The sequence below is a fragment of the Panthera tigris genome, chromosome B1 (genome assembly GCF_018350195.1).
Source record: "Panthera tigris isolate Pti1 chromosome B1, P.tigris_Pti1_mat1.1, whole genome shotgun sequence".
Taxonomy (NCBI): Eukaryota; Metazoa; Chordata; class Mammalia; order Carnivora; family Felidae; genus Panthera; species Panthera tigris.
The window spans coordinates 155937592-155963083 of NC_056663.1; the positions used below are offsets into that span (position 1 = coordinate 155937592).

Genomic DNA, 25492 nt, shown 5'->3' on the forward strand with positions numbered 1-25492 from the left:
GCCACCCAATTCTCTCTTTGGGACATCTGCCTTGGGAACCCAGTTACCATGCTATGAAGAAACCCAAATTAGCCAATGTGAAGACATCACATGACAATGTCCATGTGCAGAGTAACTATGACTCTCAACTCATAGCCATTATCAACCATTAGACCTGTGAGGAGATAAGACATTATATGATTCTAGCCCCTAATTTTCACGTCATGTACCTGAAACTCCAGACATTATGAGTGAGAAACAGGCGAGGCTGTCCCTGCTGTGCCTTGTACAAATTCATGACTCCACAGAATGTTTTAGCATAATAAATTCATTTTACACAGCTTGGTTGTTGGGTAATTTGTGACTTGGCAAAAGTAACAAATTCCTTTGAAAGCATGATCCAGAAACCTGGAAGAGAGATTGTGAAAAGTTTTTTTCCCCCAGCTTTGTTGATACATCATTGGCATATAATGTTGGGTAAATTATAGTATATATCATGTTTATTTGGTAAATTTATATGTTACAAAATGTTTACCACCATAGTATTCGCTAATAACTTCATCCTGTCACATAATTACCTTTTTTTGTGTGGATGATGAGAACACTTAAGATCTACTCTCTTAGCAACTTTAAAGTATTTAATGCAGTATTATTAGCTGTAATCATAATGTATACATTAGATCTCGGGAATTTGTTAATCCAATAACTGGAAGTTTGTATTCTTTCACCGATATCTACCCATTTTTTTACATCCCCCAACTCCTGGGAACCACCTCTCTATTCTTGCTTTCTCTGAATTTGGCTTTTTAACGATTCCGCACGTAAGTGTTATTTTGTGGTGTTTGTCGTTCTCTGTCAGACTTATTTCACTTCGCATATGTCCTCAACTTTTAATCTAAAATACAAGTGGCAGGATTTCCTTCCTTCTTCAGGACCTAATATCTCAGTGTGTATTTCTGCAAGTGTGTATGTATCTCATATATATACTTCTTTATACCTTCTTTATACCTTCATTCCCTGGAAGACACTAAGTTTGTCTTCATATCTTGTTTATTGTGAGGGATGTTGCAGCGAACATGAAGGTGCATACAACTCTTCAAATCAATTGATAGCAATGTATAAAACTGCTTACGTTTCTTATTTAAGTGGTTAACTTGAAACAAGTAAACAGTACCACCAGGCCGTTGAAACTTTTATTGTAAAAACTTTGTCTTAAACTATGTATTACCCATTTCTAGCATTTCAGAGTTTCAAAAGCATTTTTTTCTATAATTACTAGTTCAAAATTAATTTTAAAATCGATCTATGGATCAGTACCTGTAGTTGTAAGCATGTTAATATTATTAAAATTCATTGTATCAAAAAATAACAATTAGATAAGTAAATATAATAACTATTATATTTAGAAATTATTACTTATATTATATTTATATTAACAATTAAAAGTGGCATTTTGTTTCATTTCAAATATTATATTTATCTCTTATATTAAGAGAACCAGCAATTTTAGATGTGAAATGGTAAATTCTGCCGCTCATTTCACATATAATAACAAAAGAATTGAGAATTTACAAATAAAAGCTGATGTCTGAAGGAGTGTCAAATTCTACTGGATTATTAAATGTTCTTTGGAAGGTACTAACAATATTCTCAAAAACCATTACAGTACTTGAAATGTGTCTTAATTGATTAACTATATTTTGGTCCGAGATTTCCCATAGAACTCACGTTTTGTTCCATTTTTTTGTTGCTCTTGCATGAGCACCATCATTCAAGACAGATCTCCCAGCTTGCTGAAATCTGATGTAAATAGTAGAACATTTCTTCTTTTATGTGTGTCCCACTTCTTTTATACCGTAATGTCTCTGCCTTATTTACCTGTGTGAATATAAAACATAAAATCAAGCAATCTGGAAAGATTCATACTGCTGTCCCATATAACCTAGGTCACATAATCTTGTTCTATAAAAAAATAAGATTTTATATTTGTATTTATCCCCTGGTTGTATTTTGAGACTATGATAATGGTATGTTCTTAGCAGCCAGGAATCCTAATCTTTATCTTCAAATTTCAGCAAATCTAGGTTTGATAAAATATTCTTCTAGTTGTATAGCTTTCTCTTACATATTCTATTATTTCATGCAAAATAAAATTGTTCAATAACTGCAACTGCTAGAATAAAATTGTATGAGTCACCACTAAAGATATTTTTAGAAATATAACTTACATAAAAAGAAACTTTAATAATGCACTTAATGTATTTAATTTACTATATTTACACACGTGCATATTCACATATGTCCACATACAAAATGGCTTGGTGACTTATATTAAGAATTTATCAGGTGTCTGGTGGCTCAGTCAGTTAAGCGTCCAACTTCGGCTCAGATCATGGTTCCTGTGTTCGAGCCCTGCATTAGGCTCCATGCTGACAGCTTGGAGGCAGAGCCTGCTTCAGATCTGTGTCTTCCTCTCTCTGCCCCTCTCCTGCTTGAACTCTCTCTCTCACTCTCTCAAAAATAAATAAACATTAAAAGAAATTTAAAAAAGAATTTATTAGAATACAAATGCATTAAGAATATTCATTTTTCGGGGTGCCTGGGTGACTCAGTCTGTTAAACGGCCGACTTCGGCTCAGGTCATGATCTCGCAATTTGTGAGTTCAAGACCCGCGACGGGTTCTGTGCTGACAGCTCAGAGCCTGGAGCCTGCTTCAGATTCTGTGTCTCCCTCTCTCTCTGCCCCTCCCCTGCTCATGCTCTATCTCTGTCTCAAAAAAAATAAAATGTTAAATTAAAAAAAAATAAAATAAAAAGAATATTTATTTTTCCACAAAAATGTGGTAAAATTAAGAAGCAGGGAAGTTATAATGTAGAATGTAGAATGGAAGTTTTAAGAATTTTCAAGAGGTGTAAAAATATAAAGCATTCCAATAAAGCAATATTTTATCTTGTTTACTTATTCTATTACACAAGAATTAATACATGCTCTGAACATATGAACCAAGGGGGTATACCTAAGCTTTGGCCAGCATTTGGGTATGATGTGTGCACATACACATACACATGTACTTGGGTAATAATTGTATATGTTTACATAAATTAGCATGTGAAAGTTATACTAAAAAATTACAGGGCAAAAAGTCACATTATTCTTAAAGTTCACATTTATAAGAATTTCAAACGAATATACATATATATATATTAGCGAGTTACCTTATATTTTAATATATGAAAACAGAAAAATAGTCCTCTAAAGGCATTGTATGAAGAATTTGGTGGTCTCTAAGATTTCAGTGTTTATTCTTTAAGCAAATACTAATGTTTAGAAAAATGAAAGAACCATTAAAGCAATTCTGGTGGTATTTTCACATCATTTAAAATTTTATGCCTGAAATCAGGCTTTCTTATTTTTTCAGTGCTTATTATTTCAAAAAACATAAGGGAAACTGAACATATGTGGGAAGACAGAATATGTTTGAAGATGTCGTCCCCATTTTTTATCGATCTATTAATTTATAATTTTCTATAAAGAATGAACATCCGTGTGTTTCAAAATCCAAAATTATACCAAGATCTGTGATGGATAGTTTCAGTTAGTGCATTATCCCCTATCCCTTATCCTCTCTCTATCCCCTATCCATTATCTGATTCTCTTGTCAGGCTGCTTAGTGTCTACATACCTATCCCCTCATCACTGTAATAAAACATTTTTATGTTTTGATTGCCTTCTTCCTTAGATTTTTATACACATCTAACTTCACCCTCTCCCTGTTCCACAAAAGATTGCTTAATATACATATTGTTCTGTCTGTCATTTTTCAAAACAGTGCATCTTAGAGACCTTCCCATATCTGTATATAGCCAGCTGCTTCCTTCTTTTCACTTCTCTTTGATATTTCTTTGGTTGCTTGTATTGTAATTTATCAACAGGTCTCTTCATTGATGGATATTTGTAAGAGTGTCAGTTGAGTGTTCTGACAAATAATGCTGCAGTGATTGGCTTTGTACATATTCCCTGAATTATTTTTTTGCAGTTTGATAAACCATTATAGTTAGTTTTATGTTTCAACTTACCTAAACTATGATGTCCATTGGTTTGTTCAAACACCAAACAGGGTGTTGCTGTGAAAATATTTTTTAGGTGTGATTAACATTTTAATAAGTAGACTCTGATTAAAGCAATTACTCTTAATAATATGGGTGGGCCTCTTCCATTCAGTGGAAAGCCTTAAGAGCAAATATGGAGGTTCCCCAAAGAAAAAGAAATTCTGTCTCTAGACTACCTTCAGACTCAAGATAGCAAATACAATTTTTTTTTCTGGAATTGCCAGCCTGCTCTGAAGATTTAAGAATCAGTTGCACCCACAACTGCATGAGTAAATTCCTTGAAACAAATTTCTCCATCTCTCTCTCTCTCTCTCTCTCTCTCTCTCTCTCTCTCTCTCTCTCCTTCTCCCTCACCCTCCCTCCCTCTCCCTCCCTATCCTCTTCCCTATCTCTGTCTCTCTCTGTCTATATTTATACCTATGCCATCTATCTATCATCTATCTATCATCTATCTATCTATCTATCTATCTATCTATCTATCTATCTATCCATCTATGTATCTATCATCTATCTACCTACATATCTATCCATCCTATTGGTTTAGTTTCTCTGGAGAATCTTGATAAATACAACCATTCAGTCAAATTTAGGATTGGTAAATTCTCTTTAACTATTAAGGTTTTAATTCAAGTTAAAGCATCAAGAATTTTTTTTCACTTCAGGACTACTAGGTTAGTTGAATTAAAAAAAAAAAAAAACAATGATGCTTGTGTAATAGGAGACTGATGATGATTTTATTTCCTAGTCTGCTTGGGTTTAACTGACTGCATTACCAATATGCCCTCACAAATCCTGTAACTTCCTGAAAGAAACACATGAGCTACTATCTGTGTTATAACATCTGTGCTTGATTATTTGGGTGGATTCTAAGTCATAGAAATGATATTCCCAAAGAGAAACTGATATACAGGTGCTTAAGAAATTGCTTGAGTGAAGTCACTTCCTCATCTTTGTTCAAACTCTACCCAAAAACCCAAACATGTCTAATTCAATATGATTTTTGGAAGATCATTTGAAGATTTTGTGAATCTGTTTATCTGATACAGATTATAATAGGGCCTCCTGGTGTCATTTTATGGTAGTTCCAGCTTTGGTCTTAAGTGGAGGGGGAAATTACAAGCAGGCTCATTTTCTAATTATAATCATTTCTAATTTATTCTTCTGTTTCACAGCTGGTGTACATCCCAAGAGTATCTGAAAAGGGGATAATACAATAGACAGGATGTTTCTTTCCAAGGAAAATAATAATACATTTTAACGACAAGTGATACAATTTACAGTACAGTCATAAAGAACAAGAAAAGAGTATGAAGGGGAAGGCTTATTTATCTACTAATCATTTAAATCAAATTTACAATGTTAAAATATTTTTATGAATGTATGACACTGAAATACAAAGAGAAAAATTATTAGTCACAATGGACACACTGTTAATCCAAGATTATATTGTTTTGGGCAGCCATGAAGAAATAAATTATGAAAGCTTAGAATGGCATGAAAGTACCATTTTAGGACTCATCTCACTTGTATTAAAACAATTTCAACTATATATGCTCGTTCCCAGACAGCAGTTTGTATTGTTTGGAGTATAAAAGGTTCAAGTATACCTCTAATTGCTGGGATTAAACTGGATTCTTTGAGCCCTGGATTTCAAATGAAGAATATTACTGTTTTATAATTTTAATCAAAATTATTGGAAAGGTTATACAATTTCAGCTATGACCTGAAGTAAAAATATTAACTGCTTCCCTATGTGCTTATAACTGCAAAGGAATAATATCCAACTAGTTTGTATTTAGAATTTTAAATTCTTATATAAAAATTGAAATCAAGTGAAATATTTTTCTAGAGTTCATAATATTATAATAGTAATAATACAATAATATTGTATTTGAAAAAAATATATTTGCCACTCATAGCATTTTTCACTTACATAATTCAGTTGTGTTTTCCAAAACCCTTTCTGATATATTTCATGATCTAATTGGCTTTTGAATAAGATAATTAAATTATTTGGGTCCCAAAAGATTTGCCATTTAGTTGGTAACAACCCACTAATAGTATAAATTTCTTTCAAAAAGTAGTATAAATTTCCTTTTTCTCCATATGTCTTTCTTAATGTTATTGTTGTTAAAAATGGAACCCAAAATCTTATTCTGCCTAACCACAACTTCTGTGTGAAGAAATTATTATTCAGTCAAAATTACAAGCGGAAATTTGGAAATTATATCACGTTGAGAGAAACAGCACTATCACTTCAGGTATTACAAATTAAATTGTACCCACGTAACCAGTTACCTGACAAGAAACGTAAGCCAACTGTACACAATAGGCTTAGTGGTAAACTATTTTTTTTTCAATATATGAAGTTTATTGTCAAATTGGTTTCCATGCAACACCCAGTGCTCATCCCAAAAGGTGCCCTCCTCAATACCCATCCCCCACCCTCCCCTCCCTCCCACCCCCCATCAACCCTCAGTTTGTTCTCAGTTTTTAAGTCTCTTATGCTTTGGCTCTCTTCCACTCTAACTTCTTTTTTTTTTATTTCCTTCCCCTCCCCCATGGTTTCTGTTAGGTTTCTCAGGATCCACCTAAGAGTGAAAACATATGGTATCTGTCTTTCTCTGTATGGTTTATTTCACTTAGCATCACACTCTCCAGTTCCATCCATGTTACTACAAAGGGCCATATTTCGTTCTTTCTCATTGCCACGTAGTATTCCATTGTGTATATAAACCACAATTTCTTTATCCATTCATCAGTTGATGGACATTTAGGCTCTTTCCATAATTTGGCTATTGTTGAGAGTGCTGCTATAAACATTGGGGTACAAGTGCCCCTATGCATCAGTACTCCTGTATCCCTTGGGTAAATTCCTAGCAGTGCTACTGCTGGGTCATAGGGTAGGTCTATTTTTAACTTTTTGAGGAACCTCCACATTGTTTTCCAGCGTGGCTGCACCAATTTGCATTCCCACCAACAGTGCAAGAGGGTTCCCATTTCTTCAAATCCTCTCCAGCATCTATAGTCTCCTGATTTCTTCATTTTGGCCACACTGACTGGCGTGAGGTGATATCTGAGTGTGGTTTTGATTTGTATTTCCCTGATAAGGAGCGACGTTGAGCATCTTTTCATGTGCCTGTTGGCAATCCAGATGTCTTCTTTAGAGAAGTGTCTATTCATGTTTTCTGCCCATTTCTTCACTGGGTTATTTGTTTTTTGGGTGCGGAGTTTGGTGAGCTCTTTATAGATTTTGGATACTAGCCCTTTGTCCGATATGTCATTTGCAAATATCTTTTCCCATTCCGTTGGTTGCCTTTTAGTTTTGTTGGTTGTTTCCTTTGCTGTGCAGAAGCTTTTTATCCTCATAAGGTCCCAGTAGTTCATTTTTGCTTTTAATTCCCTTGCCTTTGGGGATGTGTCAAGTAAGAAATTGTTACGGCTGAGGTCAGAGAGGTCTTTTCCTGCTTTCTCCTCTAAGGTTTTGATGGTTTCCTGTCTCACATTCAGGTCCTTTATCCATTTTGAGTTTATTTTTGTGAATGGTGTGAGAAAGTGGTCTAGTTTCAATCTTCCGCATGTTGCTGTACATTTCTCCCAGCACCATTTGTTAACGAGACTGTCTTTTTTCCACTATTCTTTCCTGCTTTGTCAAAGATTAGTTGGCCATACATTTGTGGGTCTAATTCTGGGGTTTTTATTCTATTCCATTGGTCTATGTGTCTGTTTTTGTGCCAATACCATGCTGTCTTCATGATGACAGCTTTGTAGTAGAGGCTAAAGTCTGGGATTGTGATGCCTCCTGCTTTGGTCTTCTTCTTCAAAATTACTTTAGCTATTTGGGGCCTTTTGTGGTTCCATATGAATTTTAGGATTGCTTGTTCTAGCTTCAAGAGGAATGCTGGTGCAATTTTGATTGGGATTGCACTGAATGTGTAGATAGCTTTGGGTAGTATTGACATTTTGACAATATTTATTCTTCCAATCCATGAGCATGGAATGTTTTTCCATTTCTTTATATCTTCTTCAATTTCCTTCATAAGCTTTCTATAGTTTTCAGCATACGGATCTTTTACATCTTTGGTTAGGTTTATCCTAGGTATTTTTTGCTTCTTGGTGCAATTGTGAATGGGATCAGTTTCTTTATTTGTCTTTCTGTTGCTTCATTATTAGTGTATAAGAATGCAACTGATTTCTGTACATTGATTTTGTATCCTGCAACTTTGCTGAATTCATGTATCAGTTCTAGAAGACTTTTGGTGGAGTCTATCAGATTTTCCATGTATAATATGATGTCATCTGCAAAAAGTGAAAGCTTAACTTCATCTTTGCCAATTTTGATGCCTTTGATTTCCTTTTGTTGTCTGATTGCTGATGCTAGAACTTCCAACATTATGTTAAAAAACAGCGGTGAGAGTGGACATCCCTGTAGTGTTCCTGATCTCAGGGAAAAAGCTCTGTTTTTCCCATTGAGGATGATGTTAGCTGTGGGATTTCATAAATGGCTTTTATGATCTTTAAGTATGTTCCTTCTATCCTGACTTTCTCGAGGGTTTTTTTAAGAAACGTTGCTGAATTTTGTCAAAGGCTTTTCTGCATCATTTGACAGGATCATATGGTTCTTATCTTTTCTTTTATTAATGTGATGTATCACATTGATTGATTTGTGAATGTTGAACCAGCCCTGCATCCCAGGAATGAATCCCACTTGATCGTGGTGAATAATTCTTTTTATATGCTGTTGAATTCGATTTGCTAGTATCTTATTGAGAATTTTTGCATCCATATTCATCAGGGATATTGGCCTGTAGTTCTCTTTTTTTACTGGGTCTCTGTCTGGTTTAGGAATCAAAGTAATACTGGCTTCATAGAATGAGTCTGGAAGTTTTCCTTACCTTTCTATTTTTTGGAATAGCTTGAGAAGGATAGGTATTATCTCTGCTTTAAACGTCTGGTAGAACTCCCCTAGGAAGCCATCTGGACCTGGACTCTGATTTGTTGGGAGATTTTTGATAACTGATTCAATTTCTTCGCTGGTTATGGGTCTATTCAAGCTTTCTATTTCCTCCTGATAGAGTTTTGGAAGCGTGTGGGTGTTTAGGAATTTGGCCATTTCTTCCAGGTTGGCCAGTTTGTTGGCATATAAATTTTCATAGTATTCCCTGATAATTGTTTGTATCTCTGAGGGATTGGTTGTAATCATTCCATTTTCATTCATGATTTTATCTATTTGGGTCATCTCCCTTTTCTTTTTGAGAAGCCTGGCTAGAGGTTTATCAATTTTGTTTATTTTTTCAAAAAACCAACTCTTGGTTTCATTGATCTGCTCTACAGTTTTTTTAGATTCTATATTGTTTATTTCTGCTCTGATCTTTATTATTTCTCTTCTTCTGCTGGGTTTAGGCTGTCTTTGCTGTTCTGCTTCTAGTTCCTTTAGGTGTGCTGTTAGATTTTGTATTTGGGATTTTTCTTGTTTCTTGAGATAGGCCTGCATTGCAATGTATTTTCCTCTCAAGACTGCCTTCGCTGCATCCCAAAGCGTTTGGATGGTTGTATTTTCATTTTAGTTTGTTTCCATATATTTTTAAATTTCTTCTCTAATTACCTGGTTGACCCACTCATTCTTTAGTAGGGTGTTCTTTTACCTCCATGCTTTTGGAGGTTTTCCAGACTTTTTCCTGTGGTTGATTTCAAGCTTCAGAGCATTGTGGTCTGAAAGTATGCATGGTATGATTTCAATACTTGTATACTTATGAAGGGCTGTTTTGTGACCCAGTATGTGATCTGTCTTGGAGAATGTTCCATGTGCACTCGAGAAGAAAGTATATTCTGTTGCTTTGGGATGCAGAGTTCTAAATATATCTGTCAAGTCCATCTGATCCAATGTATCTTTCAGGGCCCTTGTTTCTTTATTGACCGTGTGTCTAGATGATCTGTCCATTGCTGTAAGTGGAGTGTTAAAGTCCCCTGCAATGACCACATTCTTATCAATAAGGTTGCTTATGTTTGTGAGTAATTGTTTTATATATTTGGGGGCTCCCGTATTCGGTGCATAGACATTTATAATTGTTAGCTCTTCCTGATGGATAGACCCTGTGATTATTATATAATGCCCTTCTTCGTCTCTTGTTACAGCCTTTAATTTAAAGTCTAGTTTGTCTGATATAAGTATGGCTACTCCAGCTGCCTTTTGACTTCCAATAGCGTGATAAATATCCCCTCACTCTCCCCATCCCCTCACTCTCATTCTGAAGGTGTCCTCAGGTCTAAAATGAGTCTCTTGTAGACAGCAAATAGATGGGTCTTGTTTTTTTTATCCATTCTGATACTCTATGTTTTGGTTGGTATTTAGTCCATTTGGTTGGTTTTTGGTTGGCATTTAGTCCATTTACATTCAGTGTTATTATAGAAAGATATGGGTTTAGACTCATTGTGATGTCCATAGGTTTCACGCTTGCTCTGGTACTTTGTCTCACAGGATCCCCCTTAGGATCTCTTGTAGGGCTGGTTTAGTGGTGATGAATTCCTTCAGTTTTTGTTTGTTTGGGAAGACCTTTATCTCTCCTTCTATTCTAAATGACAGACTTGCTGGATAAAGCATTCTCGGCTGCATATTTTTTCTGTTCATCACATTGAAGATCTCCTGCCATTCCATTCTGGCCTGCCAAGTTTTAGTAGAGAGATCGGTCACGAGTCTTATAGGTCCCCCTTTATATGTTAGAGCACGTTTATCTCTAGCTGCTTTCAGAATTTTCTCTTTATCCTTGTATTTTGCCAGTTTCACTATGATATGTCGTGCAGAAGATCGATGCAAGTTACGTCTGAAGGGAGTTCTCTGTGCCTCTTGGATTTCAGTGCCTTTTTCCTTCCCCAGATCCAGGAAGTTCTCAGCTATTATTTCTTCAAGTACACCTTCAGCACCTTTCCCTCTCTCTTCCTCCTCTGGAATACCAATTATGCATAGATTATTTCTCTTTAGTACATCACTTAGTTCTCTAATTTTCCCCTCATACTCCTGGATTTTTTTATCTCATTTTTCTCAGCTTCTTTTTCCATAATTTTATCTTCTAGTTCACCTATTCTTTCCTCTGCCTCTTCAATCCGAGCCGTAGTTGTCTCCATTTTATTTTGCAGCTCATTGATAGTATTTTTTAGCTCCTCCTGGCTGTTCCTTAGTCCCTTAATCTCTGTAGCAAAAAATTCTCTGCTGTCCTTTATACTGTTTTCAAGCCCAGTGATTAATTTTATGACTATTATTCTAAATTCACTTTCTTTTATATTGTTTAAATCATTTTTGATCAGTTCGTTAGCTGTTTTTATTTCCTGGGCGTTTTTCTTAGGGGAATTCTTCCGTTTCGTCATTTTGGATAGTCCCAGTGGTAAACTATTTTTGAATCAAGTTTGCCAATTCCTTTAGAATCAGAATAGCAATATTTTCTGCAATCTACTCTTTAGTGAAACACATCATTTCCACAACTCATAAAGAGTAAAGGAGTGAGAGAGAATAGAAAGCACTTCAAACCTGCACTAAATTTTAAGTCAGTATTTTAATATACACAGTTTTATAATGTAATTTTGTCTTATGCTTACTTTAATTAAAGACTAATTTTTCATTCGTACCCTGAGGCAACATAGTTGTGAAAGTTCTAGCTTTATTACTCAAATAAGTAAAATCAGATGTAAGATTAACTTACCTAATTGTTCTTCAGCTTTCCAAATTATTTTTAGTTTGAATATAATAAGAGAATTCTAAAATACTTTAGTTATTAAAATATATAGAACATGAGAAATTAGTGCATTTAGACACACAAAAGTATTTTTCCAAAATACAAAATGCTTAAAACCAATATACTTTGTGTTTTAAATATATACATTGCTTAAGGTATGTAGACAATACTAAAGCCTTGTGATTAAAAAGTTAATAAAAGTAAACTAACTCACTTTATTTATAATTTACTATCTTGGACAAATTTCCTATCCCAATTATTTTGTTTTATATTGTATCATCACCTTACTAATAAGAGACTTTTCAAACCAAGACTTTATTGTTTTAGAGCGGTTTTAGGTTTACGGTAAAATTGAGAGGGAGGTACAAAGATTTCCCTTTTACTCTCAACCACCACCCCTGCATAGTCTTCCCTATTGTTAACATCCGCCACCAGATTGGTACATTTTTCACAATTGATGAACTTGCATTGACGCATCATAATCTTCTAAATTCACAGTTTACTTTAGGGTTTCACTGTTGTATCTTCTATGGGTTTGGACACATGTATAAAATAACATGTATCTATCATTATTGTATCATACAGAGTATTTTTACAGTCCTAAAAATCATCCTTCCTACAACCTCCCCATCTTCCACTCCACCAACCCTTAGATACTACTGATCTTTTTAGGATCTTCATAGTTTTGCCTTTTCCAGAATGTCATATAGTTGGAATTATATATTATTTATCCTTTTCAGATTGACTTCTTTTACTTACTTAATATGCACTTAAATTTCCCTCATGTTTTGTTATGTCTTGAATCCTCATTTCTTTTTATTACTGAATAATATTCCGTTGTCTGGCTGGACCATAATATATTTTATACAGTCCTCTAGTGAAAGACATCTGTATTGCTTCCAAGTTTGGGTGCTGCTACATACACCCATGTGCGTTCTTGTATGCACATACATTTTCAACTCCTTTGGATAAATACCAAGGAGCAAAATAGCTATACATATGCACAAAGTATGTTTAGTTTTATAGGAAAGCACCAAAACGTCTTCCAAAGTGACTGTACAATTTTCCATTCCCACCAACTATGAACAAGTGTTCCTCTTGCCAACATCCTGACCAACATTTGGTGTTGTCAGTGTTTTGGATTTCAACCATTCTAATAGGTATGGAATGCTATCTTTTTATTGTTTTAATTTGCATTTTCCTGACGACAGATGATGTGGAGCATCTTTTCATATGCTTATTTGCCATATTTATATCTTTTTCACTGAGGTGTGTGTTTTTTGGCCCGTTTTAAAAAATATGGATATTTTCTTATTAATGATTTTTAAGAATTCTTATATATTTTGGATGAGTTATTTATCAGATGTGTCTTCACAGAAATGACTTTGCATCTTTGTCAAAAATCAATTGACTGTATTTATGTGACTCTATTCCTGGGCTCTCTATTCTATTGCATTCATCTCCGTCTATCCTCTCCCCAAAAACACACTGTCCTGATTACTGCATCTTCGTGGTAATTCTCCAAACAAGGCAATGTGAGTCTTCTGACTTTGTTCTTTCTCTCAGAATTGATTTCACTACTATAGTACTTTGGCCTTTCCACGTAAATTTTAGAATCAACTTGTTCAAAAATACAATGGTGAGATTTTTTTGTTGGGTGTGCATTGACTCTTTTTTTTAATGTTTATTTATTTTTGAGAGAGACAGGAGACAGAGTATGAGCAGGGTAGGGGCAGAGAGAGAGAGAGAGAGAGAGAGAGAGAGAGAATGTGAAGCAGGCTTCAGGCTCTGAGCTGTCAGCACAGAGCCTGATGTGGGGCTTGAACCCACAAACCACAAGATCATAACCTGAGCTGATGTCAGATGCTTAACCAACTGAGCCACCCAGGTGTCCCCTGCATTGAATCTTTAAATAAAAGTGGGCTGGTGCGCCTAGGTGGCTCAGTCAGTTGAACATCCAACTTTAGCTCATGTCATGATCTTACAGTTCATGGCTTCAAGCCAGGCATCAGGTTCTGTGCTCACTGCGGGACAGCTTGGAGCCTGGAGCCTGCTTCAGATTCTGTGTCTCTCTCGCTCTCTGCACCTCCCCCGCTCATGCTCTGTCTCTCTCACTCTCTCAAAAATAGACATTTAAAAAAAAAGAAAAAAATTATTTTTGCTCCCTGGTATTATCTTTACTCTTTTATAAAAGATCAGTTGACTCTATTTTGTGGGCCTATTTCTGGTCATTCTATTGGTTCCATCGACCTTTTTGTCTATTTTTTATTGTTGCTAATTCCACACTGTCCTGATTATCGTAGCTTTATAATAAGTTTTGAAGTCAGACAGTGTCGAAGTCCTCCAATTTTGTTCTTCTCCTTCAATACTGTGTTGGCTAGTCAGGCTCTTTTTTTTTTCTTCTCCATATAAACCTCAGAATCAGTTTGTCAATGTCCACAAAATATCTTCATGGGATTTGGATTGGGATTGCACTGACTCTATAGATCAGTTTGATAAGAACTGACAACTTGGCAATACTGTGTCTTCTTATCCATGAACATGGAGTATTTCTCCATTTATAGAGGACTTTTTTTTTCATTCACCACAGTGTTGTACTTTATCTCATATAGATCTTGCACATATTTTGTTGGATAAATCCCTAAGTATTTCATTAGAGAGGGTGCTAATGTAAATGGCATTATGTTGTTAAATAATATATTTTTATAACAATTGAATAAAATTAACTTTAGATATATGTTTTAAATATATGAAATGAGAGAAATGAGAGAGGGGAAATGGGAGAGAGAGAGAGCAGCAGCAGAGAGAAAGTTAAGTCTATTTATGTATGTTCGAGGTCATTCAGCCAGTATGTGGTATCACGAAATTTCAAATTCAAAACTCATTTGTTCTAGAGACCATACAGTGAAATAGTTCATAACCATACTTAAATGTTTCAAAATAACAACAACAACAACAACTTAGGATTCATTATACTATGAGTTGGTATCACTATAGAGGCCATTACTGTTACTGTATCACACAGGATGATTTAAAATTCTCTAAAATTTCAAAAATTAGGATTGGTTTGACTCCACCAAGTAAGTAGCAATCATTTATATGAAATGTGAAAGCACATGTCTCTATGAAGAAAGTCATAGGGCTCTACAGAATTGTCATTTACTGCGTTTCTGTATTTACTGTTCATTTGCTTATTTTGCATTAATTTTGCTAGCTCTCTATTTTGAAAGCTGGGGTAAAGAGTTATATTGTGACCATTCTGGCCATTAAACCAATGCTGTCTAAAAATTAGAAAAAATGTCTATCTTTAATTTTAGAAACAAACTACTTTTTTTTTCTTTTTTACTTTGTAGAATAATGATTTTAGAAAATATAGATTTCTGAGAATAAGTACAACTTACATGCGTTTATCTATAAACATAGAGGAAGGATATAAATGTTTCCTGTTTTTCTCTGTTAGCTGTAAATTGTTTTATCTTTAAAACTAACTGTATAATTGACAGAAACCTACATTCTACCACATTGGATATATACATAAGGCACTTAGTGAGAATTCTTATGTTAGTGCTAGAGAATTCTTATGTTAGTTTCTTGTTAAAAAACATTAAGTCAGATTTGAAGAAGGCAAATAATAGTTCTAAAACTGGAATCTATATTAATTAATATTTGGAATTGAATATATCAGACGAAAGATAAGTAATAACTAAAGAGACAATTGGTAAATAAGACTAAATTAAATAAATTATCTAGAAGGTATCATAAAACATTAGAAATCAAAACCTGAAAAGAAAGTAAAATGGTGGGAAAAGTAAGAATATATAAAATGCAAGAAAGATATAAAGAACATAAAGTACAAGGAATATTTAATTACAAAATGACTAGAATTATCCAAATACGATGAAAGCTATGAATCCACACATAGAAGACACACAGTATGTACTAGACAGGTGAAATAAAAGGTAATTAATATCTAGGAACACTTAGGTAAATTAATAGAGTGCCTAAGACAGAAAAAAGTATTCTAAAAGACCCTAGGCAAAAACAAACAAACAAAAACAAAACAAAAAAAAACCAAACAAGTATTTACAAAGAACAGTAAGAACATCAACTAAATTCTTTCTAAAACACCACCCACAGCAGCAGCCTATATATATATATATATATATATATATATATATATATATATATATATATATATATAAAATTATATAAAAATATAATAAAATAAAACAAAATTAAATTAAATTTCTGGATGAAAATGGCCATTAGCATGGATATCTGAATAAAATCAAGCTTTGATAACAGTATGAATTTGTGATCAAATAAAATACTTTAGGAAAAAAATTGAGTAATGTTTCTAGTAACTGAATTTTACTGAAGGAATACATATAGAATATGCTTTAGATAATTGGAAAGTAATCCATGATGGAAGGTCTAAGCTGCAAGAAATATTAATGATTACATAAAATAGCAAAGATATGAGTACATTTAAACAAAGCTCCAAACTATGTATTTTTTTTAAAGGCCAAAAACTTTGAAAAGAAGGTCATCGGATTTTAAGCATTCACAGGTCTGTATTTTGTATGCTTACTTATTATATAATAGAGGGAAATTTCTAGCCTAACCTGTAAAATAGAAATAAATATACATTAGGTAAGCTAGTAGAAAGAAATAAATGGAATGAGGGGAGAGAAAAAACAATACTTTACCCCAAAGACATTAAAGAGTGAAAGTTACACACATAGAATGCACAAACAAAATAAGACATTTTAAATATTGTAAGAAAGAGTGGAAGGAAATGATGTAAAGATACCTGGTCTATCTATACTAACAACATGAGAATTTCAACACAGCTAGAAATAGTATACATCACCACTTACTGTTAAAAGCTTTTATCAACTAACTAGAATGTGAAAACTAATTTTATTCACCAAAAGTTTCAGTGCAATAAAGCAAAATTTGTCATTTCTCCAAAGGAAAGGTAAATAACCAATGCTTCCGCAAAATAAGAGACTTAAGTAAGTTTTTCCACAGATATCTAGATCAAATCAATTTAAAAAAACAGTAACAATATCACAAACTTACAAGCACATTAAACTGCTCAATATAATGGACATAGTGCACAAGTGAATGGAGATTGCACGTCTTTCAGAACGTAGACTGAGCATTAAAAAAAGAATGAGTATTAAACTATGATGCAAGCTTCAAGCAAGTTTTAAAAATGCAATCGTATCTAACACTGAATATATTATTTATAAATCATATACATAAATATAAATTAAAACTAAAAGTACGGATATATTTTTTAACTTTCTAAATGTTTCACATACTAATGAATAAACAGAAGGTAAAAATTTTAAACTGAAATGGAAATATAAATTATCAAACATAGTGTTTCAACTAATTTCAAAGTAACATTACATAAAAACCTACAGACCAACAGACTAGAAGTCAAAATGGAATTACTCTTATATGACAAGATCATGACTATTGAAAATCCTAAAGAATCAGTAAAAAATGATACTAACACTAATAAGTTAATTAATCAAGATCACATGGGAAATGTTCAACATACAAAATCAGTTTTGTTTCTCTGTACTTTTAAAGGACAACTGGAAACAGAAATTTAAAATGCTAATTTTAATAGCACCAAAACCCAAGAAATATCAAGGACAACATTCGCAAAATATGTGTGAAAGTTACTAAATATCATTAAAAGAAACAAAACAAGATCTAAATAAATAGATGTACATTCACACATACATATATACATACATACATACATACATACATACACACATATATCATGTCTCTGGACTAAAATGCTCAATGTTGTTGAAGAGCCAATCCTCCCCAAGGGGATAAGTAGATTTATAGATTCTACACAGACCCTATCAAGATTCTAGCAGCTATTTAATTTAAATTGACAACTGTTTCTAAAATATATGTCAGTAGACAAAGAACCTATAATATTCCAAACAGATTTGAGTAAGAATAAAGCTAGAGAATTCACACTAATATATTTAGATTCACTATGAAGCTACAACAATGAGGACAGTATGGTATTTCATAAGGCAATATGATAGATATATCTCATATTTTATACACACATATTATATACTAATAGAGTAGAATAAAAATAAAAAGTATATATATATATATACACACACATGTGTATATATATATGTGTGTGTATATGTGTGTGTGTGTATATATATATACATATATATATGTGTATATATATGTATATATGTATATACATATATATGTATATGTATATATATATATGTATATATATACATATGTATATATGTATATATATATGTGTGTGTATATATGTATATATATATGTGTATATATATATATATATATATATCCATCTGATTTTTTATTAAGGTGCAAATGCAATTAAGTGGTCAAGGATGATCCTCTCAATAAATGATACTAAAGAAATTGGACAACAAAGACAAAAAAAAATAAATGTTGACCTTAAAAATTACATATTATAGAAATAGTCACTCAAAATGGATTAGTGACTTGAATACAACATGTAAAAAAATAAAATATTTAGGGGGGAAAAAAGGAGAAAATAATCAGAATCTAGAATTACACAAAGAGTTCTTAGTCTTGACACCAAAAGAACAATCCAAAAAATGAAACAATTGCAATATGAACTTCATTAAAATTAAAAAAATTTTGCTCTATGAATAGACTCAAAAAAAACCTTACAAATTTGAAAACTTGCTTGCAAATAACATACCTGACAAAGGAGTAGAAGCCAGAATATATATAAAACTCCCCACAAATCAACAGTAAAATTAAACAATAAACAAAACCTATCCAATTAGGAAATAGAAAAAAATGCATGAGAAGACTTTTCACTGAAGATGGTAAATAAGCATTTGAGAAAATGTTCAACATTATTAATCACTAGAGAAATTCGAAACAAAACCACAATGAGATAACATTCTATAGAAAACCAAATAGCTATTTTTTTTTAAATAGGGGGAGAAAGTAACAATAGAAAATTCTGGTAAAAATATAGAGAAACTGAATCACTCATACATTGCTGGTGGGAATGTAAAATGGTACAATGACTCTGGAAAATATTTTGGCAGTTTTTTTATAAACTGCACCTGAAACTGCCATATGTCACAGTATTTGCATTCTTGGGCATTTATCCAGATAAGTGGAAACATATGTTCACAAAAGCTGTACACAAATAGGCAAAGCAGATTTATTCCTAATAAGCAAAAAATGGGAACACGTTCAGATGTCTTTCAAAAGGTGAATGATTAAGCAAATCTTGGAACATCCATACCATGACATGCTATTCAGCAATAAAAAGGAACAAACCATTGTGATGGACAACAACTTGGATAACTTTATGTTGAGAGAAGAAATCTGTAAAGATTAAATACTGTATGATTCCATTAATATAACATTGTTGAAATGACAAAATTATAAGAATGGAGAAGCAATTAGTGATGTCTAGGGATTAAGGAAATGGGGGTAGGATACTTGGGGCGGGGGGCGGCAAGCACAACATGAAGAATCCTTGTGGAGATGTAAGTGTATCTTGGCTCTATCAATGTCAGTATACTGTTGTGATATTTTATCACAGTTTTACAAAATGGAACCATTGGGGAAACTGGATAAAGCATACAGGGAAGCTCTCTGAATTATTTCCTATAATTGCATATGAATTTATAATTTTCTCCAAATACAATTTACCTTAAAAATAAATGTAGCAAGGTTGTAGAATACAATACCAATATATGAAAATCAGTTAAATGTTTGTATATTAGCAGCAAACATTTGGAAAATGTGTTTTTAAAATCTGTTTTCAAAAATAATAAAATCCACTTTCTATAATATAAAAAAGACTATGCTCAGGAAAAGAAAAACAGATCAGGAGGGGCATATGGGTCTTTAATGACTCTACAGTTTTGTGTCTTGAGACAGATTATGGGTTCATAGCATATATTTACTAATATTCTTTAAACAGTATTATAATTTGCTTTATAGGATATATGTCCAAAAATAATATATTGATGCCACTGATGGTAAATATCAGAATCCTAGTTTTCTATTTTATTCATGCTAACATTTAACTTTCTATCTTACATAAGTCCTTAGGAAATAACTTCTCTACTTTTGAAAAGTGGAGAAGATTCTGCTTTTTTTTAAAATCTAGAATACACAAATAAACACAAGTCATTGATAATTTTAGAGTGAAGTTAGTTCTTGGTTTTTGTTTTTAATAAAAAGACAGAGGTACTCTCACATTCCAGTGTCCCTCATCTAGAAATGGCAAGAAACATAATCTTGAAATACTTAATTTTGTCCTCTTTTGAAAACACATTTGAAAGATTTTATCAATATTTCACTTATATAAAAAATATACTACAAATGCTATTTTTGAGATCCGTAGTTCTTAAAATTAGTATGCATATTATCAGTTGGAAGCCTTATTAAAAGATAATTGGACCAATCCTTACAGTTTCTGATTTAGTAGATCAGATGTGGGTGGGAACTGATAATTTTTATTTGTAACGTGTTTCCAGAAGAACGACTATCCATGATCATTGGTGTGAGCGATACATGATCACTGGTGAAAGAGTCCACTAAAATTTATTTATACATGTATATTTATTTAGATATATATGTATTTGTATTATATGTATACATATATGCATAATTATATGTATTTATATGTAAGTGTCTATATGCAAATATACATAAAGATACATGTATAGAGATACATACACTGGCATATGTACATACATGTGTGACCACACATATATATGTACACAAACACGTTCATGTACCACACACACATATAAATGCTGACTCATCTAATAAGTTATATCCCTTTTTGGTTAATTTTCAGCCAAACTAACTTAATTTTTTTCTCTGCCTGGTCACTAAATAGGACGTCATTAGGATTTATTGAACTGTTCAATGTATTTACCAGGAGTCAGGAACTAAATAAATTATATGAATAACTTCTTTATAAATCCTAAAATCTTATTTTACATATATGTAATGCATTTACAATATATACAGAACATGTAAATCTATTTGAGTTTTACAATATGGTCCCTGTCTTTCTAGTCTTTCCCTTTTGTGCCCTTTAACTGTAATAATATGAATAGATCCTATTCACTTATATCATTAAGCTTTTGTAAAGAGTCTTTGCTATAACTAGATGTTATCACTCACCCTCTACTTCTTCAAGCCTCATTCAACTTATTTATTTTTTTTAAGTTTCAGCTTTTCATTGAACATCTTACAGAAGGGATTTATTAAAAAAAGACCAAAACCCATGTCATCAGGGGACTCCTCAGATGACCTTTCTTTGTTTCCACTTTTTCTCAGCTGGGGCAGCAGTGGTGAAGGGAGCAAAACCTCTTACTAGTTAAGCATCGGGGTCTCCCAGCCACACATTGCAGATAAGGCTCCTGATACTGGCAGTAGGCAGGGCCTTTGCACAGAAGCCAAGCCAGAAGGGCTTTCATGAGTGTATTAATCTTATCCAGATATCAAGTTTTTGTACATAGGAGGACACTTTCATTGTTTTTGAATGCATTAATAAAATAAATCGACATATATTAACTATATCTGGAAAATTTTCAAATGAAAACTAGATTTTAAAAAGCAAATTGAATAGTATAATTAGTAGATGATCCATAAATCTGAAACAAATCAACATTCCTGCCTAAAAGCAAATGAAGTGTCCTTAATTTTACCCCAAATAGATGCCTCATGTTTCAAAATTGTATGAAGTACATCATCTAGAAAATTAAGAAAGATTTGCCCTATTAATTATTGAATTATATAACCTGTCAAATTGCACTTGCTGCTTCCAATACATTCATTCAGAGACACCAACTCCCATAGAATGGCAGTGTCATAAGTAGAATATGGCTAGCATTTATGCATATAACCCAAGGAAATATAGAATCACAAGATACACAATGCATGGGGATGGGGAAGGTTTGAGAAACTCTTGGGCCCAGGCACAGAGCTGATAACTTGCATGATAAATGTTTAGACTGCCAGAGAGATAAGCTGCATAAACAGAAAAATGTCCCCTCCCAAAAAAGCTGAGCAATAGCATACTAAAACAAAGAAACAAACAACCCAAAAAACAGAAATAAACATGGTTGAGAGCTGGTATGAAATGGGATGGAATAAAGATGTGAAAACCAGCAGCTAAAATCACGGAAACCATCTTCAAATTCTTCCTGCCACTCAAACTAAGGAAACTTGGTATTATTTTATTTATGTATTTATTTAGTTAGTTTATTTTTATTTATTTTAAGAGAGAGCAAGTGGGGGAGGGGCAGGGGGGTGGAGAAAGAGAATCCCAAGCAGGCTCCATGCTATCAATGCAGGGCCCAATCCAGAGCTCAAACTCACAAACCATGAGATCACGACTTAAGCTGAAATCAAGAATCAGACGCTTAACCCACTGAGTCACCCAGGCGCCCCAGCTGGCGTTGATTTCTGATTTACCTTACAGTGAACTTTAGTATAACTGGGAGAGAGTATACAGTTTCTGCTTTCCACTGAAGATATTCCCCCAACCCCTGTTATATAACCATATACATGAGTAATACAGTCCTCCCTAGTCACACATATGTACACGATAAATGGAACTCTAAGAAAAATATCACACATCAAATTTTGCTGTAGTACATATGTGAAAGTCCTTGCCAAAATATGTACACAATTTTAAAGGCAAAAATTTGTTTGGAATTTCATACCTGACACAGAATTGGTGTCTTTGTTGAGAACAAAAATATAGTCTCAGACATATAATGAGTCAGAATAACAACATTTGAAAAGCCAAAAGGAATTTAAAAAGCAATCTTGATAAACAAAGGATAATCAAAATCAATAACTAAACAACAGGAAAGAAGTAGAATAATAAATGAAATCAATAAAGTAAAAGTGTTTAAATGTCCTTTATTTAATATGGTTACAAGCAAATAAACTAAAAAAAAATATTGAGCAAGGATACACAGAATGTAAAATTAATTATCTGCTTCTAAAATCCAATTATGTCAATTAAAATTTGCAGTAAAGAACAGCAGAAACATATTAAGGAATAAGTGAGGTAATGCTTTGAATTTTCAGAGTTTGAAAACATTATTTACTTTTTATCTTGCAAAATCTTTTTCTTTTTTTGCAAAACACTAATGCTTTTAACCATAAACATTCACATATATGATATTAAACAAAAACATTTCAGCATTTAAATGCTTTTCACAGACATAGTCCTCCCCACTTCCAGATCAGTTTCCAATATCCTTATCATTATAAATTCTTCCAATTATTTTCCCACCTGGTTTTCCAATGACCAAATATATACATGATTAAACTATTTTTTAAGTCATCGCTGTGTCCTACATAAGTGCTAAATAATGAGAAATTAAGTATGAATATGATAGACTTAATTTTAATGGGTGAAACATCACTGTCACAATTCTCATCATTAAGAATAAAATTGATGAATGTCCTATAATATAACAAATTAAGTTTCAAATATATAAAATGAGTAGCATCACAAAATAACTTAGAAGAGTTGTTTTTAATACCAACCAAATATACAAGCATTTGGAAAGAGTAAAGTAAATGTAAAAACACAGCATAAATAACATGAATAGAAATACCACTAACAATGTTATATTTTTAAAAATAGTGAATATAAGATACAATTTAAATCTATAAAATTGAAAGATTACAAAATACATGCTTTCATAAGCATATCTAATTAACATTGACTCACAAAAGGGTAGATAACTTCTTATGGGAAAAATGGCAGAAATCATCTTCCAAAAATATGCAGTGTAATCAGTTTTAAAGCAGTCAAGCATTGTTAAAGAGTATAATAAGCCTCTTGTACTAGACCCATTCATATAGCTAACATAATAGCAGTAACAAACTTTAAAAACATCAGAAACTGCACAACTGAATGCACTCCAACATGCACAAACACAAATACAGGCAAACTTATTCATACTTGGAATATCCATACAAAGTGACTTAAAATGTTTGAATGTAAATAATTATATCATTTCAAATTTAACATCATATTTAGGGTGATAAATAGGAAACAGAGGAAGAGAAAGGAAATTACCATTCCAATAGACACTAATCATTAAGAGCATAACGTGCTTGGGGCTCCTAGGTGGCTCAGTTAGTTAACGTCTGACTTTGACTCAGGTCATGATTTCACAGTTTGTGGGTTCAGGCCCTGCTTCCAGCTCTGCACTGACAGTGTAAAACCTGCTTGGGATTCTCTCTCTCCTTCTCTTTCTGTGCCTCTCTCTCTCTCAAAATAAATAAATAAATACACTTAAAAAGAAGTGTGATGTTCTTGACAAAAATACTCTTTGACTTAAGAATAGAACTACGTTTTCTTTGTGTATTTAGTAAAATTAATCACCAAAGTGTAATCAATCCATAATCAAGCAATATTTGATCAATTCCATAAAATTCATAAACAAAACATGTCTGACTGCTATAACCATTATCACTCTACATTGTTTGGGACATTTTTAGTCACTTTGATAACATTGGAATAGCAAATGAGATACAATTATGGGTATTTTAGGTATGATTACCTATAAATAAATTTTACAAAAGCCACACGTCTCAAACATTTTGGAAGTAAAAGGATAATTATGTTAAATGGACAAGGAGATGACTGGAAGAGTGTCCACTTTTTTTTAATAAAAAAAATTGATACGCTGATCTTTGTATGAATGAAATTTTGAAAAACAACCTAAATTTCTGACAGAAGGAAACAGTTGACTGAATTATCACAATTCATTCAATGTAGCACTATGCAGCGATTCAAATCATATCATTATATATTTATCGATGTGGAAAGATATGCACTGAAGAGAGCAAGCTGCAATGTATATACGATGGCTGAATTATTGAAATAAATTTATTTTGTATATGTTTCTGAGGTCTTTAAGATGAGAAATCTTAAAGAATTAGCGAAGTGTAGTGATGTATCTTAAAATACTATGAGGAATGGAGGAAAAAAATTAATGTAAAAGAAAAGAGACCCAGTTTTTAAAATGACCAAAAAGGTCATTTTATGTCATTAGAATAAGTTCAAATTATCAATAAATAATGGTACCACTGACTGGGCATTTAACAATAGAATAAATTTTCACTACATGTCATACATTAAAAAGATAGTCTAGCAAGATTATGGATATATATATTTTTAAGTTTCAGTTAAAAATAGGATAATGTGAGTTAGACATATTGTTGATATTAATGTAAAGAAGAATATCACAAAATTAAATATCCATTAACCAGTCACTAAATACCTGACTACATAAAATGAAAACCACCTATATAGCAAAGATATGTATATGAGATTAACAAAGCAAACAACAAAATAAATGTGCTTGCAATGCTAATCATAAAGTGCCTTGATGTGAAAAGTCTACACATTTTAATTTAAAATTGACAAATATGGGGCATCTGGGTGGCTCGGTCAGTTAAGTGGCGACTCTTGGTTTTGGCTCAGGTCATGGTCATGAGGTTTCATGAGTTCAAGCCCCAAATCAGGTTGTGTGCTGCCAGCACAGAACCTGCTTTAGATTCTCTCTCTCCCTCTCACTCTGACCCTCCCCCCTTCATGC

At 32.8% G+C, this 25492-nt stretch overlaps 1 long non-coding RNA gene across 2 annotated transcripts in view; it reads right to left on the minus strand.

The window, feature by feature from the left end:
* Positions 1-223: 223 nt before the first annotated feature.
* Positions 224-25492, minus strand: part of LOC122237735 — a 51344-nt gene continuing 26075 nt past the window's right edge. Inside the window, exons 1-3 of one of the 2 annotated variants that reach the window (XR_006216356.1) lie at positions 4057-4106; positions 1708-1857; positions 224-387 (exon numbers count right to left, since the gene is read on the minus strand). This is a non-coding gene — a long non-coding RNA (uncharacterized LOC122237735). Of the gene's footprint in view, positions 388-1707; positions 1858-4056; positions 4107-25492 lie in introns of those variants that run through there. The other variant, XR_006216357.1, reaches the window with a different exon arrangement.